The following is a 13,134-nucleotide window of genomic DNA, read 5'->3' on the forward strand; positions in this document are numbered from 1 at the left end:
CATTAAATCTTGGTTCCCACTTTGGAAAATCACACAACTTATTGAGTCTGGGGCATATAGCGTGAGACTCAATCTTAGAATCAGTAGTCAACATATGCTGCATGAGTGAATTTTGAGATACTAAAGCATAAAGATCAGTCATGATGTTAAACTTAGAAAAGTTTAAGGATATAAAATGTAAAATTCAAATACTTTGAGTAACTAATGTGGAACAGGAATAATGAATGAGAGATTTCAAGTAATGAATGACAATCACAAAAGATATTGTTAATGCGTATGAGCTATAACGAATGAGTGAATAACGGATGTGGTAAATCAGGTAACGAATGTGGTTTAAGCGAATGTAGTAGTGAATGTGATTGAAACTTATGAGTGAACAGGTTAACAAATGAGCTATTGTATAACGAATGGGTTGTTAGAAATGGTTATAACAACCTGATAACCATCTAACGAATAAGGCTTGAAAATAACGAATGAGCATTCATCATCGTCAAGATTTTCCAGATCCAAACCATACCAAACATATCCAAAAAAGTCTAAATAAAAACCAATTCACACCATATCACTATCAAACCACGCGTTTAAACTTCGAATTCGATATGGAAATAAGCATATTCGTAGTATATCCGACTCCATGACGCGGATAATTGATCAATTAAAGCCCCCTTGTCCAAAAATCCCAAAATTAACCTATCTAGAACGCTAATTCGATTTACTATATAAAGTGATGTCAGAATCCAATTAAACTCGTCCACAACTCACTCAAGCTATCGCGACCTAAACCCCGATGCTTAATTATACAATATCAACCTCTTGATCTTCGTTTTTAACCTCATCATCTTCGGCCCTGTTTTGTTCGTTCACCCTCGTCTGATCAGTATTAGAGGTAATTAAATACGCGATTTTAATCACATTTATATGTAGATCAAAAGCCCTAAACCTGATTTGATTAATTGTAAACGGATTGATCAATTTAAATTTTAAGGGTTCATTGGCAATTGGGGATCCTTTCTGTTTTTTTATATTAATTTGGTCCTAAGATCTAACGCATGTGTTGGTTAGCCTAGCTGGTTAAACACATGATTCACGGGGTGGAGGTCGCTGGTTTGACCTTCTACACCCCGGATTTTTAGTATATTTTTTGTTATCTTCTATTTAATTACTTAATAACAATAATATTAATAACAATAATTGATTAAAACCATTTTAATAAAAATCGAATTTACAATACTCGTTTTCCTCACGTTTTCGTTCGTGCATATATACATATAACCATATATGTATCTATATACATATTTATAAATAATACCGCGTATTTAATATCTTAGGTTTATCGATTTAAAAAAAACGTAAATTTTTATACTTATATGAATTTATTTTACTTAAATAATATTTTTATATATTATATTGTACTTTTAAGCGAATTAAAAACTAATAATATTGTTAAATATGTGTTTTACTTATATAATATCTTTATATATTATAATTTAAAGATTTATGTTTTAATCAAGTAAACTAATAAAATTACAACTAATATTTATTGAGTTATATTTTTCATAAATTAAAATATTTGTTTTATATAATGAAAATCCTTAAATATGTATTATTATATTATATTGATATTATTTAACTAGTGAATCTTGACTTAAGCGTATCCGTTACTCTCGTTTCTCTTAGGCTTTAACGTTCGCGTGTGACTTTTCCCATCTTCTCACTATCTAAATCATTGTTGTTAGTCTATCGAGGTGAGTTTACATATCCCCTTTTTTATCTTTTAAATTTTGGGGGTGACATGTATACCTTATTTAAATTACTCATTTTATTTACTTATCTATTCGTAACACAATTCAATATATGTTTATGTGTGATTATTGCATGCTCTATGATAATGCTCTATGTGCTTATTTGTTTATTTTATGTTTGACGGTTGGTATCTCATCCTCATATATCCTCATCTAGTATGATTATACATTTACCCAAGTACTTTGATTTCGTATCAATAAGAACGGGTCCACATCTATTTAGTTGTTACATTTTCATAAGAATTGTAATACTCATTATTTACATATGAATTGTGATTTATCTCTCTCTCTCTCTCTCTCTCTATATATATATATATATATATAACTAAAACTTACGTATTCTCACCAACATTCGTGTTCACAAACTCTATTTTCATACATGTTACAGGTACAAGTAGTTGATATTATTCAAGATTGAAGATAATAGTTTGACCTTGTGATATTTATTCAAATAACAAAATTTTGATGCATTTGTTACGATTATTGAATTTGTGTACTTATTTAATGTTAATGAAGTTACATAATTATTAACGCTTAAATTAATGTCTTATGATCTATTGTCCAATCAATACGTTACGCCCCGACATGTTCCGCCTTTGGTCGGGGTGTGACATATATGAATGTTTATAATATAATGTACATATAAAGTAGTGTATGTATAGTTCTTATAGAGATAGAATGGACCAGACCCTAATAATATCTGAGATAGAAATAGAAAAGACCAGACCCTAATAATATCTAAGATAGAGAAGGAAGGGACCAAACCCTAATAGTATCTGAGATAGAGAAGAAATTGACCAAACCCTAATAATATCTGAGATAGAGAAAAAATGGATTTGTAGGCTCGAATATCCCCAAGTGCTCATACTCTCTCTTATTCATTAGAACCGCCATCATTATCCCTTATGTCTACAACTTTACATATCTAATGCACCCGTTGATTACTAGTATCATGTACAACACAATGGGTCATAGTTTCTTTGAAGCAAACTCTCTTTTTTCCCAAATGAGACATTCTAAATGTTGTAAAGCCCAGTATCTTTGGTGTAGTTCTCTTAGGGATAACATTTTCTTTCATTAACAAAAATGATATCAATCGACAATGAGGAATGAAAGCTTGTTTAGACCTTTCATGTGCTTCCCAAACATATAACATAATTAACTGCCGAAAAGGGAAAACTAGCTGACTGATGAAAAGTTCATAAAGGACTCTCACATCACATTTCAGACCTTACTTTTATCACTCCATCTTGGTATAACATTACAAGTAAAATTCTATTAGATTAATCGAGGCAGTGGTTTCAAATCATTCATATTTAAAGACATTGATTCCGAAAGTTGATCAAACAGAACCTCAAAACAACTATCCAAACATTTCTGGCCACCCTACTTCCTTATGCTTCCCATAAGGGCATTTAAAATTTTTATATATAAGTACCATATTCTTCTTGAGGTTTGGTATCAAATGAAGCTATTTTCAAGATGGACTTCATTGACATTGCAACATACCTTTTGTTAACTATACCAACTAACTTTGTAGTCCAAGAAGCATTGTCGTCTGTCTCTTTCCTTAAAGTACCCATTTACTTGATAATCTCATCTACAAACACTTCCGGATCATCATTGTTGTTGACATTTAATGCAGCCAACCATTCCAAAGGTTCAAACCCCTCAACAAATTCAAAGTAACGGAAATCAACCAATTTAGTTTTTCGATCTGGTAAGAATCTCTTCAACTTTCACCTCTTCAAGTTTCTCCCTATACAATTGTGGTTGCCAAGTTTCTTCTATGCATGACAGTTTCTTTCTTCTCCATATTGGTTTTTCACTACTTGATTCAACAACCTGCATTATCCTTTTCCTTTTCAATGTTATACTAAAAAACAGAAAAATTAGTCACCATAAAGTTTATGTGTGGACAAATGACAAACACACATGATTACTTGATTATACTTAAGTAGTCTGAACATCAATTCTAAATGCATACTTAGTCATTCCGACAACCCAACCTTGAAAATTGACCTACCACTCTTAACAATATCGTCTTCCTAGCCCCGCATGTTGCATTAACTAGCTTAATCCACTATCAAACAAACAACTTTGAACTCCTTACATGAATTCACACACTATGTCTTTTAATCACTCTCCAAAACCCTACAATAGCACACATGATCATTTTCCATGTTATCATCTTTAGACCTCAACTTCAATTTTCAATTTCTCTCTTTTTTATTAATGCTTAAGTAATCAGACCACTAAGATCAACAACATGCTTAGCATATGTCACAACCTGACCTCCACAATTGATTTAACAATCTTTACAACACATCTTCCTAAACCAAATGTTCCATTCAACTAGCATAACACATCGACAACCCAATTTGACTTAATTACGCTATAACAAACACATGTGGCCCTCTTTATTACCTTTACATCCTCAAACAACCTCCATTTGTCAGGTTTTTTCCTTAAACCAAACTTGAAGTTTCTAACTTTTCTTGCATTTCTTACAAATCTAGCATGGCAGTATGTTCATCTCAAGCTTTCAAAAATTAATTATGTATATTTTTTAAAACATGATATTTTTATTAGACATAATCTAAACATGAACATGCAATCCTAGTTATTTAGAATGAGAAAATTTCAAGACTCTCAAGATATGTTCGAACTATCAAGAAAAGATAAGAAAACTACATAATTTTCTATTTAGTCTGTAATTGTTAGAAGAAGTAATTTTTTGATGGGTTTTTTTACCAATTATCAAAATATTATCCGATTCTAGAAATTATACCACTTTGTTCTCTAATAATAATCACCAAATAGCATAAACAATGATACAACATATTCAGGATAAAAAAATTTTCAGCATAGAAAATGGATAAACACATTAAATCACTAAAAGTGTTAAGTATTTAACAACTTAAAGAAAAATCATGTAAAGTGTATTTATAATTCAGATTAAATAGAACACTCGAGGTAAATCAACTTCAACCAATCCAAGCTCAAACCATCTAAGCAATTCAAGCCCAACCCATTCAACCAATTCAAGTCAACCAACCAATCAACCAACCTCAAGTTAACCAAGCCACTCAAGGTGCTCAAGTACATGTGTGTTACATCAACGGTTCCCAAGTTTAAGCCTAACTCTTTATGAAGACATGCTACGCAAAAAACGTTTCTTTTATTTAGTTCTTTTCATATAAATCTAATGTATTAACTTCATTAAATCTCCAGTTTTGTTATAAATGAAAATTATGGTTATTTATAATGGTATTCAATCTCTCATTAATTCCTATCTTGTCGATTATTGCACTATTTATTGTTACACAATTTATTATCATGATTTAAATGGTCTACGACCGGTCGTTTACCGGGACTATGTGCATGATTATCTAATAGCACCTTGTTTGTATAATGAACTACTTATGACCGATTCTTACAAACGTCTTGGAAATTGGGACTATGAACATGTGTTGTACATAGTTATCTAATAGGAGTCACATGTACAAATTTTATTTTGATATTTTAATCCATGGCTACCCAAACCCTCCAAACTCACCACATTCTCACGATACTCTTTCCTCATCTTATCTGATTTTATAATCTTGATTCAAAGCCTCATCTAGTATTATATTCTTTAATCATGTGTTTTGTTGTCCTATTTATGTGTTTAGTTATTCAGTAATTTTGTTTTCACCTCAAGTGTTTCAAATACACCTAATGTGTAAGATAGTTATATAATTTCAAATTTTCCTCCATCTATTTATTTCACCTTGTTTTTATTACTTTCGTTGATTAAATTAACAATTCCGTTATATTTAGCAAATTTGTTTACTAGTTATTTATGGCCATCAAAGTCCACAAATTTATTTTGTTTCATCACTCTTGACCAAATAATTCCCTTTAATTATCAACTTAAAAAAAAAATTTTACCTTGTTTTCGAACTCGTACAACGGGACGAACCATGTGCATCATGCGACAATCTAAATAATTATGAGTGCACGCATAATTATCAAAATCCTCGCATGGAACTCATGGTGAATCCGGTTGTGTGTCATAACTCGGAACCTATGGTGATTTTGGATAACGGTACAAATATAGATGTGATAAGGGCATGGTGGATACGCCGTTGGTACATCCTATATATAAGTGTCCTTATCATATCTTCCATTTGTAGCATTAAACGGGCCATTCGAAGTTTGTTATTATTTATTTATATATAAAAAAAAATCTCTTTTGATTTTGTTTTCCTTCTTTTTATTATGGTATTTTTTTTTCTTTTCTTTCTTCTTTAATTTCGGGACGAAAGTTCCAAAAAGTTGTGAATACTGTAACATTCGTCAAATTTCAAACCCGAAAACCCGACCCAATGACCCATCGCGCTACCCGTATCCCCAATTAACAATCAAAACGCGTTTAAACTTCGAATTCGATATGGAAATAAGCATATTCGTAGTATATCCGACTCCATGACGTGGATAATTGATCAATTGCAACCCCCTTGTCCAAAAATTCCAAAATTAACCTATCTAGAACCCTAATTCGATTTACTATATAAAGTGATGTCAGAATCCAATTAAACTCGTCCACAACTCACTCAAGCTATCGCGACCTAAACCCCGATGCTTAATTATACAATATCAACCTCTTGATCTTCGTTTTTAACCTCATCATCTTCGGCCCTGTTTTGTTCGTTCACCCTCGTCTGATCAGTGTTAGAGGTAATTAAATACGCGATTTTAATCGCATTTACATGTAGATTAAAAGCCCTAAACCTGATTTGATTAATTGTAAACGGATTGATCAATTTAAATTTTAAGGGTTCATTGGAAATTGGGGATCCTTTCTGTTTTTTTATATTAATTTGGTCCTAAGATCTAACGCATGTGCTGGTTAGCCTAACTGGTTAAACACATGATTCACGGGGTGGAGGTCGCTGGTTTGACCTTCTACACCCCGGATTTTTAGTATATTTTTTGTTATCTTCTATTTAATTACTTAATAACAATAATATTAATAACAATAATTGATTAAAACTATTTTAATAAAAACCGAATTTACAATACTCGTTTTCCTCACGTTTTCGTTCGTGCATATATACATATAACCATCTATGTATGTATATATATATTTATAAATAATACCGCGTATTTAATATCTTAGGTTTATCGATTTAAAAAAAACGTAAATTTTTATACTTATATGAATTTATTAAACTTAAATAATATTTTTATATATTATATTGTACTTTTAAGCGAATTAAAAACTAATAATATTGTTAAATATGTGTTTTACTTATATAATATCTTTATATATTATAATTTAAAGATTTATGTTTTAATCAAGTAAACTAATAAAATTACAACTAATATTTATTGAGTTATGTTTTTCATAAATTAAAATATTTGTTTTATATAATGAAAATCCTTAAATATGTATTATTATATTATATTGATATTATTTAACTAGTGTATCTTGACTTAAGCGTATCCGTTACTCTCGTTTCTCTTAGGCTTTAACGTTCGCGTGTGACTTTTCCCATCTTCTCATTATCTAAATCATTGTTGTTCGTCTATCGAGGTGAGTTTACATATCCCCTTTTTTATCTTTTAAATTTTGGGGGTGACATGTATACCTTATTTAAATTACTCATTTTATTTACTTATCTATTCGTAACACAATTCAATATATGTTTATGTGTGATTATTGCATGCTCTATGATAATGCTCTAAGTGCTTATTTGTTTATTTTATGTTTGACGGTTGGTATCTCATCCTCATATATCCTCATCTAGTATGATTATACATTTACCCAAGTACTTTGATTTCGTATCAATAAGAACGGGTCCACATCTATTTAGTTGTTACATTTTCATAAGAATTGTAATACTCATTATTTACATATGAATTGTGATTTATCTCTTTCTCTCTCTCTCTATATATATATATATAACTAAAACTTACGTATTCTCACCAACATTCGTGTTCACAAACTCTATTTTCATACATGTTACAGGTACAAGTAGTTGATATTATTCAAGATTGAAGATAATAGTTTGACCTTGTGATATTTATTCAAATAACAAAATTTTGATGTATTTGTTACGATTATTGAATTTGTGTACTTATTTAATGTTAATGAAGTTACATAATTATTAACGCTTAAATTAATGTCATATGATCTATTGTCCAATCAATACGTTACGCCCCGACATGTTCCGCCTTTGGTCGGGGTGTGACATATATGAATGTTTATAATATAATGTACATATAAAGTAGTGTATGTATAGTTCTTATAGAGATAGAATGGACCAGACCCTAATAATATCTGAGATAGAGATAGAAAAGACCAGACCCTAATAATATCTAAGATAGAGAAGGAAGGGACCAGACCCTAATAATATCTGAGATAGAGAAGAAATGGACCAAACCCTAATAATATCTGAGATAGAGAAGAAATGGACCAGACCCTACTAATATCTGAGATGGTAAAGATAGTTATGTATGTATTATGAAAGTATGAAAATGTGATAGTATGAAAGAATGTATGAGAGTATGAAAGAAAGAAAGAAAGAATGAAAGTATGTATGTACGAATGCAAGAAAGGTAACAGGCTAAGTATGTAATATGTATCTCCGGATACGTATGTATGTAATTATGTGAATGTATTGTATCTTGCCTAATTAACTAGAACTCACTTAGCGTAGCTAACTTTTAGTATGCACGCATGTGAGTAGAATGAAGCAGCTAGCTTGAGATGGGCACATGGCAGAAGAATAAGAAGCTGGAATATGGAGAATCATGATGTATCTATGAATGATGTTTTAGTATGTAAGACAAAAGATGTTGTTTAAGACGAGTCTTTGAAACGTTATGAAATGTTTATTGAAATTTTTTATATTCCGCGAAAAGTTTTTAGTTTACTATGATATTTAGAACTGCGATTATTGGTAAATCCAACGCCAATGTAGGGCACCGAGAACGGGGCCTTACAATTTTGGAACATATGACAACAAAATCTCAAGAATTCAGAAAACTGCATTTTAGAGAGTCCATATCCATACACCCAAGGCTGTAGCCCTACGGACGCCTGACTACCAACAATGGTTTTAAGCATTTTTGACGGGTTTTAAGAATTAAACCGTCCAAAATCTGCTTATTAGACATCTGGAGAAGGTGAGGGAAGATTAATGATGAAATGGCTTCGGTGACAAAACCATTTTAATACCAAAATCATGCTTTTGATTTCGGATTTCACACGTCATCATCATTTCACATCACCATGGGTAACTAAATTCTTCATGGTTGCATCAATGTCTAGGGTTTGATCCCATTTGATACGTATGTATTGAGTCTTATGTTTACTTGAATTAGACTTATGTTTACTTGAATTGAGTCTTGACACGAATGATTAGTGTGTAACTGATAATCATGTGCTTGGATTGGTATTATACATACTTCCCTTGTATACATATTATATACTTAACCTGCTTATCTTTCTATCTAATTCAACGAGCCTTTCTTGGACCCATAAAACAGAACACTTGCTTAAGAATGATGTTTGGAGTTTCTCCTTAATAGAACTTCTAGCATTGGTTAAGTCTTTATTTTAAACAATTTATCTCATGATATTTATCACTTTGGAATGTCGGGTTTGGACTTAACAATTTATCAAGACCCGAACCGACTAACCGAACACTCGTTAAAATCCCATTTTGGTATATCTAACAAGGGGTCATGCGCTATTGCATTAAACCAATCCCCATAGCTTTACTTAACAAAGGTTAAGTAAAACTTATGGACAAGAATACCGAGACCCGATTTCGAGCAAACTTACTTTTCAAAAACCATTACTTTAATTTCCTATGTATTTACACTTTAACCCTCAAACTTTAATTATTTATTTTACTTGTCATGTTATCTTACTTTAAATCTTTTAAGACCATCTACTAACTCCAAACCCTCTCAATCTAGGTCTTGCTCATTGAACTTACTTTTCCGTTTTACTGCAAACTAACCCTTCAAGTTACTTATTGCATGTGAGTAATCACACTCCCCCTTTACGTTTTTATACTTTTGGGGGTGGCATGCGTACCATATTCAAACTTACTTGTTTTTATGATCTCATTATCAAATCCACAATTCAACATTACGTGTTGTACGAATATTTTCTCTATCTTTGTTTATGCCTTAATTTAATTGTGTGCACAAGTGTTTACTTTTATATTGTTGTTGAGCCTCAATAAGTATGATCATACGCACCCCTAACTACTTTAGCCTTGTGCTAGTAGATTAAGGCATCATTCTCTGAGTAATTTGGTTGTTACCAAATATAAATGAGGCACAGTTATTTACTTTACATTTACAATGGTTGTTGCATTATTGTATTTACACATGTGAATTGTGATTTTTGCCTCGTTATACATATATACATACGCCAAAACTAGTGTATTGCTCACCAACATTCGTTAATCAAATCTATTTTTACGCATGTTATAGCTTTACTCTTAGGTTGCTCGTGAAGATTGAAGACTCATCAATTAGATCATACCTTTAGGATACATTAATGAATATATGATTATATGAAATTGTTTGTATTTTATCTTGGACAAGTTTTATTTGTGATTATTGGATGGAATAAACAAGTTGAGTAAATATTGTCACTTAAATAGTGTCATAGTGTTCTGGAGCAATCCGTTGCACCCCGGCATGTTCCGCAGCCTTTGGTCGGGGTGTGACAATAAAGTTGAAAAGGTTATCACGACAATTAAGTTGTATAAATTAATTAGCACTTCGGATTTCATGAGTGAGATCTACAAGGCGCAGTAGAAGTTATAAAGGTTGAGATCAATATGAAAAAGGAATGAAATTTCGGGTTACACCGAGATTTGGAAGAGAATACTTATGATGTAAAAATCATATTTGGTCACCTGAGGATTTCATGTCATGGATATATTTGAGACAAAATCCTAAATGATGCTCATAAGTCTAGATACTCGGTTTACATCAGTGTTTTGAAAGGAAATAAGTTGATTATAACGAAAGCATATACTGATGATAGTGAAACCATTATATATAAGTCAAATGAAAATGAGTTCATCGTATGTGACAGCTGTGGAAATACCTGATACTTTGCCTACACAGACTAGAACAACAGTAAGTGTTACAAAGGTTAAACCGCCAGTAACGTAGCAAAAGGATGCAAGAAACCAAAGACAAAAGCTGAAAAGACATGCAAGGAAGGTGTAGAGACGGATTAGACTTACGTTTACTTGAATTGAGTCTTGACACGAATGATTAGTGTGTAGCTGATAATCATATGATCATGGACTGGAAGTCCTCTAGAACAGTAAAGATAGAATGGTATTATAAATGTCTATATAAAGATCAAGACATGCCCAGAAAATAAGTCGATTAAGATAATTATTATGATGTATTAGGCAGCCTGATATGCAGCAGCAAACAACAATGGATTCATAGGACAAGGTGAGACTTGATTAGTTAAGAAAAGGAAGATGTTTCATCATGGACTTCATGATCAAGATACCTTAGACAGCTATAACTCATGAACCCTGCGTGTTGATGCAGAGCTGAGAATGAAAGAAGGTTTAAGTGGTAACTTAAGGATGTGCTCAAGAATTGCAAGAAGTGTACTATCTTAAGGAATAGACAAAGGGATTATAAGAAGTAATCCTTAAGAAGAAACTGGAAATGTTTCCTTCTTGGAATTAATATGTTTTGAATGTATCGCAAATCAGTTCATTTGCTAAAAGTTGTAATTAGACAGAAGAGTCATTCAATGCTTAGTGTGGTGACGGTATAAGTGCAATATTTCTGTTTCAAAGACAAGAAATAAAAGTTTGCTTAAGGAAATGATGGGGACTTGCTAATTCTAGATAAGGAAGCGTAACATCGAGGACTTAATGGACAAGCTACCGTGGACGAATAAAACTAATTAACATCTCTCGATGATTGTAAGACAAAGGATAAACTGGTAAGCTATGAAACTAAAGAAAGGATGTGAATACAGGAAGTATTTCTTTTACAAGGACTAAGCAAGTTTCAAGGACGAAACCTCTTTTAAGGAGGGTAGACTTGTAACATCCCGAAATTTCTAAAAATGATATTTAATAAATTATTTAATTATGATGGAAAAGTTTACTTGAGTTAGTAGACGAAATAATAAATAATAGAGATGGAAGGTTAAGTAGGCTTTAATGATGAAATTAAATATGGACTAAAAAGGAAAATGGGCATAAGGTCTATGGGCTTAAGGGAAAAATGGGTAGCCCCGTGATGCCAAATAATCCGTTTGAATCTAGGTCTAGCTTTATTCGGGTGTTTAATCAAACAAAAATGAGCTTAAGGGCCACCTTAGCTAATCTCTGGACGCCCCGAAGCTAGCTAGGTCATAAACGATCAAACCCCGGTCAAACATGGTGATTAACGCGGCTGACGGCGCCGGAATCAAAGAAAAACCCCAAAAACGCGTAAAAAGAAAGTTGGTCTGAAGTATATTGCGTATATGTATGTGGCCGTATAAGTATAAGGCGCATATGTGTACACCGTATAAGTATATGTAACGTGTATGTATATGGAGCGCATAAGTATATGTAACGTGTATGTATATGGAGCGCATAAGTATATGTAACGCATATGTGATTGGAGCGCATAAATATATGTAACGTGTATGTCTATGGAGCGCATAAGTATATGTAGCGTATATGCATGTTCAACGTGTAGGTATGATCAATATGTATGTACGTATGCCCGTATATGTATGACATATACGCTAGATTGACTTACACGTTGGGATAACTTATACACTAGAACAACCTTATATGTTGGAACTAACTTATACGCCAGGTAGTCTTACACGCCCTAAAACTTATATGGGTTAAAGATGATTTTCCAAATAAATGAAAGATAAACGGCGTAGACGTACGTAAATGATAGATATGGACTTGTATAGTATATGAACTAAATATAAGTAACTAATTAATAAGGAAATGTAACGTTTAAAACAGGAAATGACTTAGAAGTATAATATGATTAGGAGTAGTTAAGTGATGCTTGTTAATTGGTACACAGTTAGTCGTGCACAACTCAAGAAGGGCATGACCATAAATTCAGAAAGGAATCGCCTACAGGTGAGTTTCTAGCCCCATTTCCTTGTTATGTTTTCTGGGCTGTGTGCATACTCTATGTGGTTAGTTAATACACTTACCTTAAGTGGTAAGTGTATGACTTATATGATTTATGTGAAAGTTATGAATGAATGCTTGACGGTACGTGAACGATCTTCGGATATTGCATGTACTGCCATGTGATA

This window comes from Bidens hawaiensis, unplaced genomic scaffold (assembly GCF_021521415.1).
Source record: "Bidens hawaiensis isolate Kalapana, Puna unplaced genomic scaffold, B.hawaiensis_p1.1 tig00029872_1, whole genome shotgun sequence".
NCBI classification, from domain to species: Eukaryota; Viridiplantae; Streptophyta; class Magnoliopsida; order Asterales; family Asteraceae; genus Bidens; species Bidens hawaiensis.